The 17,486-nt window shown below is 45.6% G+C and overlaps 1 protein-coding gene across 1 annotated transcript in view; it reads right to left on the bottom strand.

The window, feature by feature from the left end:
* MUSK (muscle associated receptor tyrosine kinase) overlaps nucleotides 1-17,486 on the bottom strand; it is a 479,574-nt gene that overhangs the window by 273,313 nt on the left and 188,775 nt on the right. The window lies entirely within an intron of this gene.

Raw genomic sequence — 17,486 nt, 5'->3', positions numbered from 1 at the left:
CCAGCAAGTGTGTTAGTTGTGGGAGCTCCTAACAGCAGCAGAAGCACTAACACCATAAGCACCAGCAGTCTGGGTAGTCTTGCCACCAGCAAGTGTCTTAGTTGGGAGAAAGTTGAGGGCAGTCATCTCAGTCAGAGCAGTATGATGTTACCTCTAACAGCAAGACAATCAGTTTGAGTTAGTGTTCTACTAAGATGGATAGTTTTTGTGCATTCTTTAAAAAAAACAGGACATTAGCAAGTCTGTCTTTGTGGTAAAGAGTTTGAAAGGGTTTGCACACAGTTCAAACTCATAGGAGACCTTGGACATCTTTTCAGTGAAAATGAAATACCTGCAATTCACAGCAAATGTATTCACCACATATAGAATTTTTGGAAAAAGTTCATGGAACCTGGCAAATTTGAATTTCAAAAGTTTCATTCACCTCTAGTTTTAAGAGATTTGACTGGGCCAGATTTAAAGTGTAGTTTATGGACAAAGCATAAGGTGTAGTGATGAGCGAGCACTAAAATGCTCGGGTCAAGCAAATTGGAATACTCGGGTGCTCAACCAGAGCAACGAGCCCAATGTAAGTATATGGGAAACTTGAGCATTTTTCAGGCGGCTCCCCCCGGCGGTCTGCAGAAGGCCTAAAAATTACCCAAATCAATGGAAACAGTGCTCAAATGACATGGGAACAGAATGGGGAAGACCCCTGGAAGCATTTCTGACTCCCAGGTCACTGCTGTCAACAACATTGTCAGAGTATTACGCCACTTTTACGGACTCACAATAAAACATACAAAAACGAAACCAAAATGGATTTACCTGGGAAATATGTTAAGGGACATCCTTTCCAGGGTGGTGACTTGTATATAAGGCAAAATAAATAACCAAAAACAAAAATACTCTGCCACACCTTGGGCTATGTTCACACGTAGCGTTTTTGATGTGTTTTTGCACTTTTGCATTGCTTTCAACCAAGACAAATGCATTCACTGAGAAATGTCATTTTAACATTTTACAACCTTATCTGGCCATGTAGTGTGTGACACATCATCAGACACATGCATACAGTTCTGAAAAGATATGGGAACAGCATGGGGAAGACCTCTGGAAGCATCTCTGACTCCCAGGTCACAGCCTACAAGTGTGCCCATCATAAGTGATCCTTGGCGCATGCGAAGATGCCTCCCGTCAAGCACCTGTCATTGCAGACTTGCAGCAGTCACCTTCCATGTCCTTGTCCCAGTTCAGCGTTCAGTTGTCCCTACCCCATTCCTTAGAATGCAAGCGCAAGTATGCAGCCAGCCGCCCACCCACCCACAGGCTGCAATACTATACTGCCAAATTTTTGACAGCTGCTTGCACTTGAAATGTGGCCTTTTAGGCTCGTGGAGGTAGAAGCTGTCCACAATTTTATGTCGGCGGTGACCGGGCGTCCATACTCGGTCCCCAGCCGCCACTATTTCTCCCACAGCCATATTCTTTAGCTTGGTGAAAGGACTTGGGAAACCATATCTACACAGCTGTCATTTCTCCCAGGAAGTCCTCTAAAGCTTGAAATGTGGCCTTTTAGGCTCGTGGAGGCGGAAGCCATTCATAACCTCATGCTGGTGGCAGATGGATGTCCATACTCGATCCCCAGCCACCACTATTTCTCCCAGTATCGTCTCCTCCTTCCAAAAGCACGGGTCCCACAACATTACCCGTGCCCTCCCCAGTGCACTTACTGGGAAGGACCGCCTAACAACAAACACGTGGTCAAGTGAATGTGGCCAGGGACGGTATGGAGCCAGTCCACAGCTTTTTTTACTGAGCTATATTTCACCACAGCCATATTCTTTAGCTTGGTGAAAGGACTTGGGAAACCATATCTACCCAGCTGTCATTTCTCCCAGGAAGTCCTCTAAAGCAGCTTTCACTTGAAATGTGGCGTTTTAGGCTCGTGGAGGCGGAAGCTTCTCATAACCTAATGCTGTCGGCGGCCGGGTGTCCATATTTGGTCCCCAGACACTACTATTTCTCCCAGTATCATCTCCGCCTTCCACAAGCACAGGTCCCACAACATTACCCGTGCCCTCCCCAGTGCACTTACTGGGAAGGACCGCCTAACCACAAACACGTGGACAGGTGAATGTGGCCAGGGATGGTATGGAGCCAGTCCACAGCTTTTTTTGCTGAGAATTGTATTTCACCACAGCCATATTCTTTACCTCGGTGAAAGGACTGGCATAGAGGGAAACGTATCTACTCTGGGTGTCATTTCTCCCAGGAAGTCTTCTAATGCAGCTTGTTGCAGAAGCAATGGCAGCCCGTCCAACATCAAATCGCACTTGGTGCTTTGACACACAAACATCTTTCTTTGCGCATTTAATTTCATGACTACAGAGTTGGGCAAAGGCCTGATCTGCAATGCGGTTTGAGAAATAACATGCATAAGCACGTCCGATCCACATTAAAAAAGCAGCCATAAAGTGTCCGAGAACCTTCCCCCACACTTTTCTTAGCCAGGGCTGCTTCTTGGCAGGGATGGACAGAACCACCAGAAAACCAGAGACTCCTCCGGTGGGCCTCTGGCTTCTCCTTCATAGTTCATAGTGCCGAGGTGAGGCCATGATGAGGATAGAGACCACCATATGCTTAGTTTTCTGTTGCTTGGAATGCAAGCGCAAGTATGCAGCCAGCGTCTTCCTGTCCTCCTGCTGCTAAGGTGCACACCGCGTGCAGCTTCCTGGGCACTGTGCTTAAGGCACGAGCGCACGCGCTCCCTCCCTCTTAAAGGGGCCGCACACGCCGTCCTAAAGAGTCCCCGGCCAATGGCAGGAGGACTGCCCCTATATTAAGCACCTCCTCCAAAATGGAGGTGCCTGCGCAAGGTTGTTGCTTATGTGTTAACACTCTCCTCAGCCCTCAGGTTCCTTGCCCGCCAGTCTGTCTAACAGTCCTGCCCGCCAGTCTGTCTAACAGTCCTGCCCGCCAGTCTGTCTTACAGTCCTGCCCGCCAGCCTGTCTTACAGTCCTGCCCGCCAGCCTGTCTATCAGCCCTGCCCGCCAGTCTGCTTACCTGCTGTGCCTGCCAGCCGGCCTAACCAGTGCACCTGCCAGTTACCTGCCGTGCCCTCCAGCCTGCCTACCCAAATCACCTGCCAGTTTACGTGCCATTCCCGTCTGCCTGCCTACCCGGAGGACCTGCCAGTTACCTGCCGTGCCCGCCAGCCTGCCTACCCGCAGCACCTGCCAGATTACCTACTGTGCCCACCTGCCTGCCTACCCGGAGGACCTGCCAAGTTACCTGCCTTACCCGCCTGCTCATTTACCTGGAGTACCTGTCTGGCTATCCACCGTACCCGCCTGCTTGTCTACCCGGATCACCCGCCAGCCTACCTGCCTTGCTCGTATGCTGTACCGGTCAGCTCCTGCCATCTGACCCGTGGGAGTCACCTGCTCTCACACAAGGTCAGTCCCAGAGTGGCACCTGGCTCACCTGCCTGGTCCCTCCTTGGTTCACGGACTCGACTAAGCCTCTGTGTGAGCTGGGTTGGTCCGAGTAGGCACTTAGTTACGCCCCTCTGGTCCCTTCTTGCATCAAAGCACAGAGGTTCCACCACTCGGATCCATAACATACAGTTATAGGGTATTAAGTGAGTCCAACGTCTGACCGATTTTAGGAAAAACACTACTAAGAATTTAAAGACACATAGAGCAGGGCCACAGTAACGACAAATTCCCATTAGAAAGGAGAGAGTCTGCTATACAGTTATAGGGTATGCAGTGAGTCCAACGACTTACCAAATTTAGGAAATACCCCACTAAAAATTTAAAGACGCATAGAGCAAGGCCACAGTAACAAGTACGATATGTTCCCATTAAAAAGGAGAGAGTCTGCTATACAGTTATAGGGTATGTAGTGAGTCCAACGGCTTACCATTTTTAGAAAAAACCCCACTAATAATTTAAAGACACATAGAGCAGGGTCACAGTAACGACAAATTCCCATTAGAAAGGAGAGAGTCTGCTATACAGTTATAGGGTATGCAGTGAGTCCAGCGGCTGACCAAATTTAGGAAAAACCTCACTAAGAATTTAAAGACACATAGAGCAGGGCTACAGTAACAACAAATTCCCATTAGAAAGGAGAGGGTCTCCCATAGTGTTGGCCTATGCAGTGAGGCACTCCAATGCCCCTTGGAAGAGACTTAAATGGCCTCATAAAAAAATGTTCCCATTAGAAAGGAGCGGGTCTCCTATACTTGTAATGCCCACGCACTAAGTGTATGGGCTGACAAACATTTACCCCTGGGGGTATACATGAACATACTGTTTAATCTTTTTTTTTACGTGCATCATAAACACGCTTTAAAAAATTATGTGTGTGTTGCATCACGGACCATGGTCACCCTGGTGATATGGTGGTGGAGGATGAGGATGAAGATAAAGAGGAGGACAAGAGCAAATAGCCAAAATCAGGAAACATATACCCATGTGTGGGTGTGAAGAGGTGCATGGGAATACACCTCCCAAAAAAGACACTGGATTTGAGTTTATGTAATGCTGCTATCATTCAGTGGTGTTGTGAAAGCTGACCCAATCCAGCCCTTGTTCATTTTTATAAGAGTCAGCCTGTCAGCATTTCAGTTGACAGGCGGATGCGCTTATCAGTTATAATTCCACCATCGGCACTAAAAACCCACTCTGATAAAAAGCTAGCAGCAGTGCAACCCAGGACCACAAAGGTGTAGAGTGCCAGTTCACTCCACGTATCCAGCTTGGATACCCAATAATTCTAAGGCATAGAGGAATCACGGAGGACGTTGTTACGGTTGGCAAGGTACTCTCTCAGCATCTTCCCAAATTTCGCACTCCTTGTGAGAGTACCCCGCACCTCAGGGCCTGTGTGATGGGAGGGTCTAAGAAAACTGTCCCAGATCTTTGACAATGTTCCTCTGCCTCTGCTGGATTGCATTTGTGTCTCTCTCGCCTATACTCCTTGGTTGTCCAACGAACTGTGACCTCTGCCACCAGCGTTTTCGGATGGGAATTTTTTTAAATTGTTCCGCAGCAAGAGCCTTCTGGTACTGCCCCATTTTTGTAGACCTGTCAGCCTCAGGAATAAGAGATATAAAGTTCTCCTTGTAGCGTTGGTCTAGAAGTGTCACCAACCAGTAATGACTGTCACTCAAAATTTTGATAATACGAGGGTCATGGGAAAGGCAGCGTAACAAACTCAGCCCTGCGTGCCAGACTGCTAACAGGCAAGACTTCCTTGTCCTCACCAAGAGGATTACTGACCATGCTCTTCCCCTCCTCTTCGTCCTCTCTGTCCTCTTGCCATCCACGCTGAACAGACGGTATGACTGTTGTGTAGGTAGTACCGTCTATAGCACATGAAACTAGCTCCTCTTCTTCCTCCTCCTCCTCTTCCTCATTGTCACCCAATCCACGTTGGGATGAGATGAGGCTGGGCTGTGTGTAATCACCCTGTATGGTTCTTTGCTCCATCTCATCGTGCTCTGCCTGCAATGCATCCTCTTTTGATTGTGAGCAGAGAGCGCTTCAGAAGACAGAGAAGCGGGATGGTGACGCTAATTATTGTGTCATCGCCGCTCACCATCTTGGTGGAGTCCTCAAAGTTTTGAAGGATGCTACATATGTCTGACATCCAAGTCCACTCCTGAGGTCTTATGTGAGGAGTCTGAATGGAATACCAATGGCCTTGTTGATGCTGGTAACCAACAACTGCCCTCTTCTGCTCACAAATCCTTCCCAACATCTGCAGTGTAGAGTTCCAACGCGTGGGGACATCACATACCAGTCTGTGAGCTCGAAGCTGCAAACGCTGCTGAAATATGGCAAGGGCAGCGGAAGCTGTAGGTGACTTTCTAAAATGGGCACACAGGCGGCGTACTTTAACAAGCAAATCCGGCAGCTCCGGGTAGGATTTAAAAAAACGCTGAACCATGAGGTTAAGCACATGGGCTAGGCATGGTACATGTGTGAGCTCGCCTCAGAGCCGCCACCAGGTTCCAGCCATTGTCACACACGACCATGCCTGGCTGTAGGTTCAGCGGTGTGAGCCACAGATCTGCCTGCTCTTTAAAAGCTGTCCACAACTCTTCAGCATTGTGCGGCTTGTCACCTAAGCATATTAGCTTCAGCACAGCCTGTTGCCGCTTGGCCGAGGCAGTGCTGCAGTGCTTCCAGCTTGTGACTGATGTGGTCATTTCGGAGATGGAGGCTGAAGAGGAGGAGGAGGCTGAGGTGCAGGAGCTGTAGACTGTGGGGGCAACCCTGATTGACCTCGGGCCCGCAATCCTTGGCATCGGGAGGACGTGTTCCGTCCCAAAGTTCGACTGGGTCCCAGCTTCCACTATATTAACCCTGTGTGCCGTCAGCGAGATGTACCATCCCTGCTCACAAGCACTTGTCCACGTGTCCGTGGTTAGGTGGACTTTCCCGGTAACTGTGTTGTTGAGAGCACAGCTAATGTTTTGGGACACGTGCTTGTGTAATGCGGGGACGGCACATCGGGAGAAATAGTGGCGGTTGTGGACCGAGTACCGAGGGACGGCCGCTGCCATCAGGTTGCTGAATGCTTCCGTTTCCATGAGCCTAAAAGGCAACATTTCGATTGCAAGCAGTCGTGAAATGTGGGAATTTAGTACTGTGGCCTGTGGGACGTTGGCTGCGTATTTGCGCTTGCGTTCCAAGGACTGGGGTATGGACAGCTGAACGCTGCGCTGGGACAAGGACGTAGACGTGCTACCTGATGCTGCTACTTGAGAGTGTGCATCGACATGTGCAGGGCAGGAGGCATCTTCGCATGCACCATGGACAGGGGATTGGCTTGCATGCACAACAGCGAAAGAAGCAATGGTGCCACCTGCAGACACTGTTCCTGGACCCTGGGGTTCGGCCAAAAAGTCGGGTGCTTTGCTGACATGTGCCTGATCATGCTGGTGGTGGTCAGGCTGGTCGTTTTGCCACCCCTGCTGATGCTGGCCTGGGAGGTGGTGCAAATGGCCTTTTTGGGGTTATCGGTAGTCTTTTAAAAACAACCAGACTCGGGAAGACCTAACTTGTACTGGCAGCTTTCTTTGTGTTGGTGTTACAGGGAACGGTTGCCTGCCTTCTTTCTGCTGCCACCACACAGCTTCTTCCTGCCTGTTGGGGTGCTCTGCCTCCCTCCCCATTTGTGCTGCTCTCCTCGCTCTGCATTTCCTCATGCCAGGTTGGGTCAGTTACTATATCATACACCACCTCGTCTTCCTCTTCCGCAATCTGGTCCTCCTCCTGAATTTCTGGCAACTGTGTCTCATCATTGTCCACCTCTTGTGACACTTTCCCACCGTCGCCTTTGTGTGACCGTGGCTGCTCAAATATTTGGTCATTGCTACATGCGATCTCCTCTTAACTCGCTTCAAGTGAACCGGACGAGAGGCCCGAATCTATAAATGGAAAAGTGAACAGCTCTTCGGAGTGTCCAAGTGTGGGATCAGTTGTCTCTGGGCACTCGGCATGGTGGGAGGAAGGAGGTTCAGGGTGAGGAGGTTCAGGGTCTGCGGTCCAGACTCACAGCTACTGAGACTTGACCATGTGGAAGACAAGGTGGTGGTGGCTAAGTAACTGGAAGCATTATCTGCTATCCAACCAATAACCTTTTCACACTGCTCTGTGTTCTATAGTGGTGTTCTGCGGTCCACTATTAATTGGGACAGGAAGGTTGAGCGAGAAGATGTGGCTGTTTGTTGTGGCACAATTTCAGCTTGCCCTCGGCCTCGGCCTCTGCATGAACCATCATCACCATTACGTCCAGTTCCCCGTCCCTTGCCACCTGCCTTGCCCATTTTAAACGGAGAACAATATCTTCCACGCTCACAACAAATGACTGAATTTGGAGTAAACGTATAGGTCATCTGTGTGACGGACAAACGACAGTTTTAAATACCTGGCCTATAGGTACCTATTTTGAACAGCAGTCTGGTGTCAATTGCTTCACTGACACACTGAAAATTTTTTTAATGGAGGTCAGAAATGGCAGTATTTTCTGAAAACGTATATGTGATCCGTGTGATGGAGAAAGCACATTTTTAAATACCTGGCCTGTAGGTAACTATTTTGAACAGCAATCTGGTGTCAATTAGTTCACTTACACACTGAAATTTTTTTTAATGGAGGACAGAAATGGCAGTATTTTCAGAGCAATTCTATGTGATCCGTGTGACGGACAAACCACAGTTTTAAATAGCTGGATTTCTAGCGCTGTAATAAGGAAAGGACCTGGCTGTATTCTGCAGTGCCAACAAGCAAATGGCGCAGAAAAATTGTGTTCTCTGGATTGCTTTTAAGAAAGTAATGAGGCTTAAGATCCCCCAAAAAATTATTCCTGCCTCCTGAGAGCTGGACCTATGTCTAGAAATATCTAACAGCAGCAGCAGACAGAACTGTAATGGAGCCTCTTGTCCTATGTCCACTGCAGTCTGCTATATACCCTGCCTGCCTGCCTATATACACTGCCTGCCTGATATTTCTGCAGATGGATTAGTCCTCAGAAGGACTGTTTGTTGAGATGGATATGTGTCTCTAGTATAGTTTGGTACACCAACACTAACTAGAAACAAGCAAATCTCTCCCTAGCTCAGCAGCAGCTCTCCCTACACTGTCTGATTCCGGAGTGACTGGGATGAGCATGGCAGCGTCAGGTCTGATATAGACCTGATGACGCTGTGCGGCCAGCCAATCACTGAAATGCCACAACCAACATGGCTACGGCATTACAGTGAGAGGCAGGCAATCCCTGCATGTTCATTGATGCTGTAAAGAGCGCCAAACATGCAGGAAGGGGACCCGAGCTCACGCCGAGCAACCCCGGAAATACTCGGCGAGCGCCGAGCATCTCAAGCAGTGAGATGCTCGTGCGAGCACTGAGCAGTAGCGAACATGCTCACTCATCACTAGTAAGGTGCCAAAATTTGGACTTACATGGTCCTGAGTTGTAAATCCTGCACTATTCACAAAGATTATATAATAATATTTCAGCAGATTAATATAATTTGTCTGAAAGTAATTACATTAGCCATTAAATGTGCATCATCACTAATGCACTATTCTCAAAATAGCTTTTTTGCTTTTATGAATCAGGAGGGAGAAAAGTGTAAGTAGATAGTTTGTATCCGGAGGCAAAGTATGAAACCATTTCTAGTCAAAATCATATCTACATTTAGAACCAATACTGGTCTATGGGCTATATTGAGCAAACTAACATTCCAAAGCAAAACGGAAGGTCATGTCATTCCAGGACACTGTGGCATTTTCTGTCTCCTTCCGTTCTACCTTTAGTGAAACTTTACTCTCCCAGGAAATGTCAAACACTCTATGTACTGATTTTGTCTGTGAATATCAGCACACCACTTGACCTCTTTTTTTAGTCCTGAAGCTGATTAAATGAAATCAGAAAAGTGCTATATAATGCTGACAAATTCAGCAGGTAAATGAATATACTGATTTTTTTCCGTATATCAAGAAATGCCATCCTGCATTTATTTACATAGTTATAAAGCTTACATAAGAAAGAACACAGTATCACTATAATCAGTAAATTCCCGCGGGAAAGGAGCAAAACAAGTTGCTTGGGAAATAAATTAACTTAGAAAATAAAATATTATATATTACCATCAACAAAGATGTTCAACACAACATTTGGACTACAGCTCACATTTTTTATGTGATGGTTGGATGACAAGGCATGCAGCTAGAGCAGGGATGGGCAATTAATTTTCCCAAAGGGCCACATGAAAAGGCGTGAGTATTGTGGAGGGCCAAATTTAATTCTGGTCATTGTTATTATTACTATTATTGACTTTGTTGCTTAACATTGAGCAAAATTAAGTATGTTATCTAACAACTACTGCTAATATTCAGTATGTTTACAATAGGGCTTATAGTAAAATGTATTCTTAACTCTAGTAGCTAATTAAAATCATAACTATACTGCTTTTTATAAACGTTTATAAAAAGCAGTAAATTGTACTGCTACTGTTATTCAGCCATAAGTAATTATAATAAGTATAGATCTAGCTTGATCAACAGCCCTCCCGCACACAGTATGATGCCCCCACAAAAAATATGATGCCCCCAGTCACTCCAACACAGTATGATGTCCCCATAGCTTCCTCACATACAGTGCAATGCCCCAACATCCTCACCAACTGTCACGCTGTCTCTGTATACTGGAGGTAGGGGGCCTAAGCTGACCCTAAGCTGGGGCCCTGACTAATCCCTCAACCTGGAGGTACTGTTAAAGGTACAGAAGTCCAGGCCGCCAGCGTAACCCCTACCTCCTGAGGATCCCTGCACCTAAGTAATCTAGTCCTGAGAAGGACCCCGATCACAACAAAAGGGGACAAGTAATAATATGCCCACACACAGTACTTAGACGAACGAGACAGTACAAGGGAAAAACCAAAACCACCTTGCCTACAAAAACTACACAACTACAACAGAGGGAACACCAACGGGAAAGGATATAAATGATAAAGCGAGGTAGGGAAAAAACTCTCCGAATACACTTATCTCTGAAACTCCAAATACCACGATCCGCTCTGTTAGTCTGCATGAAATGCTTTCACCGACACTTCCCTAACAGACCAGCAGGCATTTGAAGGAGTCTCACTACAGCAGCATTGATTGCAGCTGGGCGAGGCTGGACCTCGTCTAGCACAGAGAGAGAGAGAATTAACTCCCTCACTGCCGAAAAACACAAAGCAACAAAAAGTCAGCTGCGAGAAGTCAGGCTGTGTAATCGTGACGATCTTCGTGGCGACACACCCGTGACAGTACCCCCCCTTCTACGAGGGGCCTCCGGACCCTCAGGGCCAGGTTTATCCAGGTGAGTCGTGTGGAAGGCCCGAACTAATCGGTCTGCGTTAATATCCGATGCAGGAACCCACATCCTCTCCTCAGGACCATACCCTTTCCAATGAACCAGGTACTGAAGGGACCGGCGATTAAAGCGTGAATCGATGACCCTTGATACCTGGAACTCCAAGTTACCCTTGACCACCACTGGAGGGGGAGGTAAAGGTGACGGTACCACCGGCGCCACATACCTCTTAAGCAACGATCTGTGGAACACGTTGTGAATTTTAAACGTAGGGGGGAGGTCAAGACAGAATGCCACCGGAAAACAAAAAACTTGTCCCGCCCCCCAGTGAACCTGTCAGGGAGAGCTACTTTAGGTTCTGGTCCGGCTTGCTCCTGAGGATACAAAACCTTGGACCTAACGTCCGCCAGCTCCATGGACAAACTCTGCAACTGCCGAGCTAGACCGGCTACTGGATCCATGGTAGCTGGAGAAAAACTAAGTGGTCGGTGAAAATGTCATGCTGTCTCTGTATACTGGAGGTAGGGGGCCTAAGCTGACCCTAAGCTGGGGCCCTGACTAATCCCTCAACCTGGAGGTACTGTTAAAGGTACAGAGGTCCAGGCTGCCAGCGTAACCCCTACCTCCTGAGGATCCCTGCACCTAAGTAATCTAGTCCTGAGAAGGACCCCGATCACAACAAAAGGGGACAAGTAATAATATGCCCACACACAGTACTTAGACGAACGAGACAGTACAAGGGAAAAACCAAAACCACCTTGCATACAAAAACTACACAACTACAACAGAGGGAACACCAACGGGAAAGGATATAAATGATAAAGCGAGGTAGGGAAAAAACTCTCCGAATACACTTATCTCTGAAACTCCAAATACCACGATCCGCTCTGTTAGTCTGCATGAAATGCTTTCACCGACACTTCCCTAACAGACCAGCAGGCATTTGAAGGAGTCTCACTACAGCAGCATTGATTGCAGCTGGGCGAGGCTGGACCTCGTCTAGCACAGAGAGAGAGAGAATTAACTCCCTCACTGCCGAAAAACACAAAGCACCAAAAAGTCAGCTGCGAGAAGTCAGGCTGTGTAATCGTGACGATCTTCGTGGCGACACACCCGTGACACCAACAGACAGTATGACATCTACACTAGTGATGAGCAAATGTGCTCAGATGATGTGCTACACACTACACACTAAAACAGACTACATAGGCCTCCACACAAAGTATGATTGATCCACTGCCCCATATACTTAGTATGATGGAACTACAGCCCCATATTCATAGTATGATGGAACCATAGCCCTTATGCACAATATAAACCCACACAGCTACCAGCAGAGTGTCATGACCCATTACAACCCCCAAACACAGTATGATGCCCCTTCCACAGAATGATGGGCCCCATAGCCCTCCCACTCAGCATAATGACCAACATACCCCCTACACATAGTATAATTACCTCACATTCCCCAGCACAGAATTATGGCCTCCACAGCCCCCTAAACACAGCATGATGATCCCACAGCCCCCCCACACACAAGTACTGACTTATAATAGAAATGAATAAAATTATTTACCTAACCCTTTACCCTTTGATGTGCTGCTCTGGTCTGTGCATTGTGGTGACTGAGGCTGTGCTCAACAGGCGCAGTCTAGTGATGTCATCGCACCTTTTGGACTGAGACTGAGAAATTGAGGTGCCAGATGGAGACAGTGGCATGGTGTGGTACGCCACTGTTTCCAGCCCTTTAGTAGTCCTGGTCTGTAGGACAGACAGAAACAGCCAAAGGATTATGTTACACGCACGCCGCTAGGTTCAGATAACATAGTAACATAGTAACATAGTTTTCAAGGTTGAAGGAAGACTAAGTCCATCTAGTTCAACCCATAGCCTAACATGTTGATCCAGAGGAAGGCAAAAATCCCCATGTGGCAAACACTAAGCTCCACATTGGGGAAAAAATTCCTTCCCGACTCCATACGACAATCAGACTATTTCCCTGGATCAACTCCATATCAAGTAATCTAGTATATATAACCTGCGAGACGGGTTTAATGAATTCTTTGGAATCCTGGGAGAACCGTTACTTAGAGCGACCATAGGCTGCAGCTTCTCTCAGGTACACGATAGATTCAATTGCTGATCAGACACATCTGACAAGAGTCTTTTCCAACAGTTTAACAGTGGAATTTAATCTGAAGCACGGCTAGTGCAATTCAGGGATATTACAGCAACAATCTTCATTACAGTACAGGCTGAGTTTCTTGAGCAACCGGCTCCAGTAACAATACAGTAGCTTCTTCACAAGGCACAGTATTACAGTCTCTTCGGTAGCATAATTCAGCATAGATTAGATCTCATAGCAGCACACTTCTATGCATACACAACCACAGACTTTTCCTTCACAAGGACACAATAGTACACAGCATTCTTTATCCTGCATGGAGATGGAGGGGGGAGGGTTTCATGAGGGAGATGATCCATGTGACACAATTCCTTCCAGTCCTTATCTTCCTGCCCGATAATACTCTGCACTGTTAGTTCAGGGAGTTTATCTGATCTATGTTTAGTTTCTCTCCTGATCTGAATCCTGTTCAGTTCTTCTGTCAGATCCAGATAACACACAACCTTTCTCTTTGGCTTCAGCCAGACTACAATAACAAGTTCCCCACAATCCCCCTGGGGCTCTGCTAAAACACTCCCTGTCTCCTGTGACTGTGTTAACCCCTCTAGTTGCTGGATGCTTCTGAAGCACAACACTTCCTGTCTCCTGTGCTTGTGTTATTTGTAACAGTTGCTAAATGCTTTTGAAGCAACAGCACTACTTCTGCATGTTACAATGAGAAATAGCTTGAGTGCAGCACTTTGCTCAGTCTTGATCTGGATGGTAACATGAAGCTCCTGGGACACAAATTAAAATCAAGACCCCCTAATATGATGTATTTTATTGCACTGGTTTCTTAAACAGTAAATGGACCTTTGGGCCCCTAAAACCTTTACAAATTGGATGTTATTAAACCTTTGCAACCTCAATAGTAACTCCCCTGAAGGTATCTGCAATAATCTTTCGTATGAATCGTTTATGGTTTTCGGAGATCAAAATTTTCTGCAAATTTCTGAAATGTGCAATGGTGGAATTGAGGATTTTTCCAAAGACCAATAAAATTATTTCCATTTACTAATGCTCAGATTATCTGTTTAAATACATGTTTGACTAATTGTTACAATAACATATTAGGAAGACCTTTAAAATAAAGTATCTTATTAGTTTCTGAATACTTTATTTTTCTAAGTTAAACCTATCAAAATTCAAAGATCTAGCCAAATAGTATTATTGCTCCTCCTTTTCACCATTGCACTTTTGAGGATTTTTTTTTATAATGACTATGGAGTTGATTCCTCTTTTGCCGTTATAAAAGTTTCCACTCTTCTGAAAAGGCTTTCTACCAGATTTTAGAGTGTGTCTGAGAACTTTTCCTCATTCATTCAGAAAAGTATTTCCAAGGTCAGTGAAAAGGGCCTAGCTCTCAAACTCCATTCAAGTCCATGCCAATGATGTTTGATGGATTTGAGATCAGGGCTGTAGGAGGGCCAATCAAGTTCTGCTACACCTATCCTGCTTAGCCATGCTTTTATGGACTTTTGTGCCCTGTGACAAAGTCATGTTGGAACAGAAAACGGCCTTCCCCAAACTGCTTCCAAAAAGTTGAAGCATGCACTTGTCCCAAATGTCTTGGTATGCTGAATTATTAAGATTTCAATTCACTGGAACTATGAGACTTGGGCCAATGTATGATAAACAACCTCATAGCATTATCTCTCCTCTACCAACTTCATAGTTGGCAAAATGCAGTCAGGCAGGTAAACGTCTCCAGACAATCGCCACATCCACACTAATCCATCATACTGCCAGATAGAGAATTGTAATTTGTCACTCCACAGAACACATTTCTACTGCTCTAGAATATAGCGGTGGTGGTCTTTACACCACTCCATCAGACACTTGTCATTGTGCCGAGTGATGTACAGCTTGAAGACAACGGCTGAGGCATGGAAATCTATGTTGAGAAGCTCCAAGAGCACAGTTTTTGTTCTGATGTTACTGCAAGAGGATGTTTGAAACTCTTCAATTAATAAGTCGGGAGAGCGTTGACAACTTTTATGTACTATACGCCTCAGTATTTGATGACCCTGCTATGTAATCTTATGTGGTCTACTATATTGTGGCTGAGTTGGTTCCTAAACGCTTACACTTCTGAATAATACTACTCACAGTTGATTGTGAAATATTTAAGACAAAGGAAGTTTCATAAACTGAATTTTTTTTTATTAAGCTATATTGAAACAAATGGTCGCACATACACTTTTTTTTACACTTCTACAATAATATTTTTTTTATTCTAACGATCAGAAAGCATATGTTGCTTTCCATTGTCTTACTCAAAGTAAAGTTTTCTAAAAAATGGTTTGACTAGGTTTATTGAATGAGGAAACAAACACTACACCATTGTAATTCCATGACATTTTTAATGAAGTGCTAAGAAACTAGAAATGTGTGACCCAGGAATAAATAAAACATTTGCATTTTCATTGCTGCTTGGAGAAACCAAAACAATAGAAGAAGATTATTCAGTCCTTTTACAGAGCAGTTGTATTAGCTTTGGCAATCTCATGCCTGTGTAAACAGCTCTCAATACAGCACATCTTTGGCACCAAAGTTAGAATACAATGCCTACTGTGATTGAGTGGGTGATTTGTAGGCCTATAGTGATTTAGAAGATCTGTTGTATTTTTCTCATGGCACTTTGTTTTGTAGACTTTCATCCTTCATATGTTAACTATATTCTGCATTTTGGCTTGTGAGATCCTGGTTGCTGTCAACCTCCTTTAGAGAGCAAGGCTTTCATTGAAAATGTTGCAATATCTTATCTGCATATATGGTCCATAGAAACAAATTGCAAGCTAGTACTTTTTTCCAATCTTTAGGCTGTGTGCCCACTATGCTTTTTTTAAGCGTTTCCGCAGCGGCAATTCCGCTGCAGAAATGCTTAAAAACGCTTGGTAGAAGGTCTGCCATGTTCCCCAATGATAATCCGCATATGCTGTGCACATGCTGCGGAAATTTCCGCCGCGGATTATCATTGCGGAAAAATCCGCAGCTCTACCAATTATTTTGCGTAAACGCGGCTTTTTCGCTGCCATTGACTTGCATTGAACTGCCTGTCATCCGCATAACTGGATCTGTACATGCGGATGACAGGCAGGATGGTACCGGGGTTTGGAGAAGAGGAGACTCTCCTCCGGACCCGGGTACCATAGTACCTGTAAAAAAAAGAATAAAAAATAAATATTATACTTACCTTCTGATGGCCCCCGGTGTCTTTATCCCATGCGTCCTGGCTTACCGGCAGCTCGCGATGGTCTGAAAAGGACCTGCCGTGACGTCATTTAGTCATGTGACAGGTCACGCGACCGCTGACGTCGGCAGGTCCTTTAGTCTACCGCGATCTGCCGGCAAGCCGAGACAAGGACACTGGGGGCCATCAGAAGGTAAGTATAATATTTATTTTTTACCATTCTTTCGGTCACACTATATAAATCCATTCCGGTTGCATAGATTTATATAGTGTGACCAAGTTGTCTAGCACTTTCCAAGTGATGCTAAAATCGTTTGGAAAGCGCTTGACAACCCGCATGGGGAAATGCATGTGAAGAACGCTTCACTTACGCTTGTCCCTGGCAGGAAAAACGCATGTAAAATCAGCATGCATTTTTTCTGCCAGGGAGATGCAGAAACACTCAGGAAAAATCCGGAGCATTTCTGCATTGTGGGCACATAGCCTTACTGTAACTAAGAGGACAATTTACATTCTGCCTGTATACAGTCAAAGTAATGGCATGTATGTTATCTTTAACTGATTAGTGGAAGTTCAAATTCTGGAGGCCCCACCAAACCATAAAATAAAGGGACTGCAGTGCTAGGTTCTTAGCTTTTTTCTGCATAGTCATTGCCACCTATTCACTTTTGAGAGTTGTAGTTTCTGATCAACAGAGAAGGCCCTGTGCAGAAGTCCTAGTAAATATTTCAACCTGTACATTTGTAAGTGTTTGGACCCCAACTGATCAGATAATGATGACTAGTAAAGTTAGTATGGTGGAAAAACAACTTCAAAAATGACCAGACCAATGCCTTCCATTTAACACTCTTACATCTATGAATTTGTGTCACCTTCATCATGAAAACCCTTAAATATTGTGTCAGCACTGACTCAAAATAACTTTATTACCTAGAGCAACCAATTATAGTCTATATATTAATTCTATAGTTAACTTTACACATCGTTTGCTTTAGCTAACAATGCCACCATTTTCCACAGAGGAGACAGATAAGATAGTTGAGGTGTAAGATATTACTTCATGTAAAAGGGATATGTTCCCCACCTTGGAGACCTAGAAGACTTTAACCAAGCTAACCTTTTCTATTAGAGATGTTCAGTGACTCAGTTCAGTGACCAGATCAGTAATTGGTGGCCCACGGCAGAAGCTGTGAGAACCCTCTCTTTACCTGACTGCAATCCCGTCTCTTCTTTTGAATAGCTGACCTGACGTATTGCAGCATATATGT

The sequence above is a fragment of the Phyllobates terribilis genome, unplaced genomic scaffold, assembly GCF_046119375.1.
Source record: "Phyllobates terribilis strain yellow unplaced genomic scaffold, ASM4611937v1 Scaffold_1__5_contigs__length_1240528914, whole genome shotgun sequence".
NCBI lineage: Eukaryota > Metazoa > Chordata > Amphibia > Anura > Dendrobatidae > Phyllobates > Phyllobates terribilis.
The sequence above is the reverse complement of the archived record's forward strand: the minus strand, read 5'-3'. Positions and strand labels throughout refer to the sequence as shown.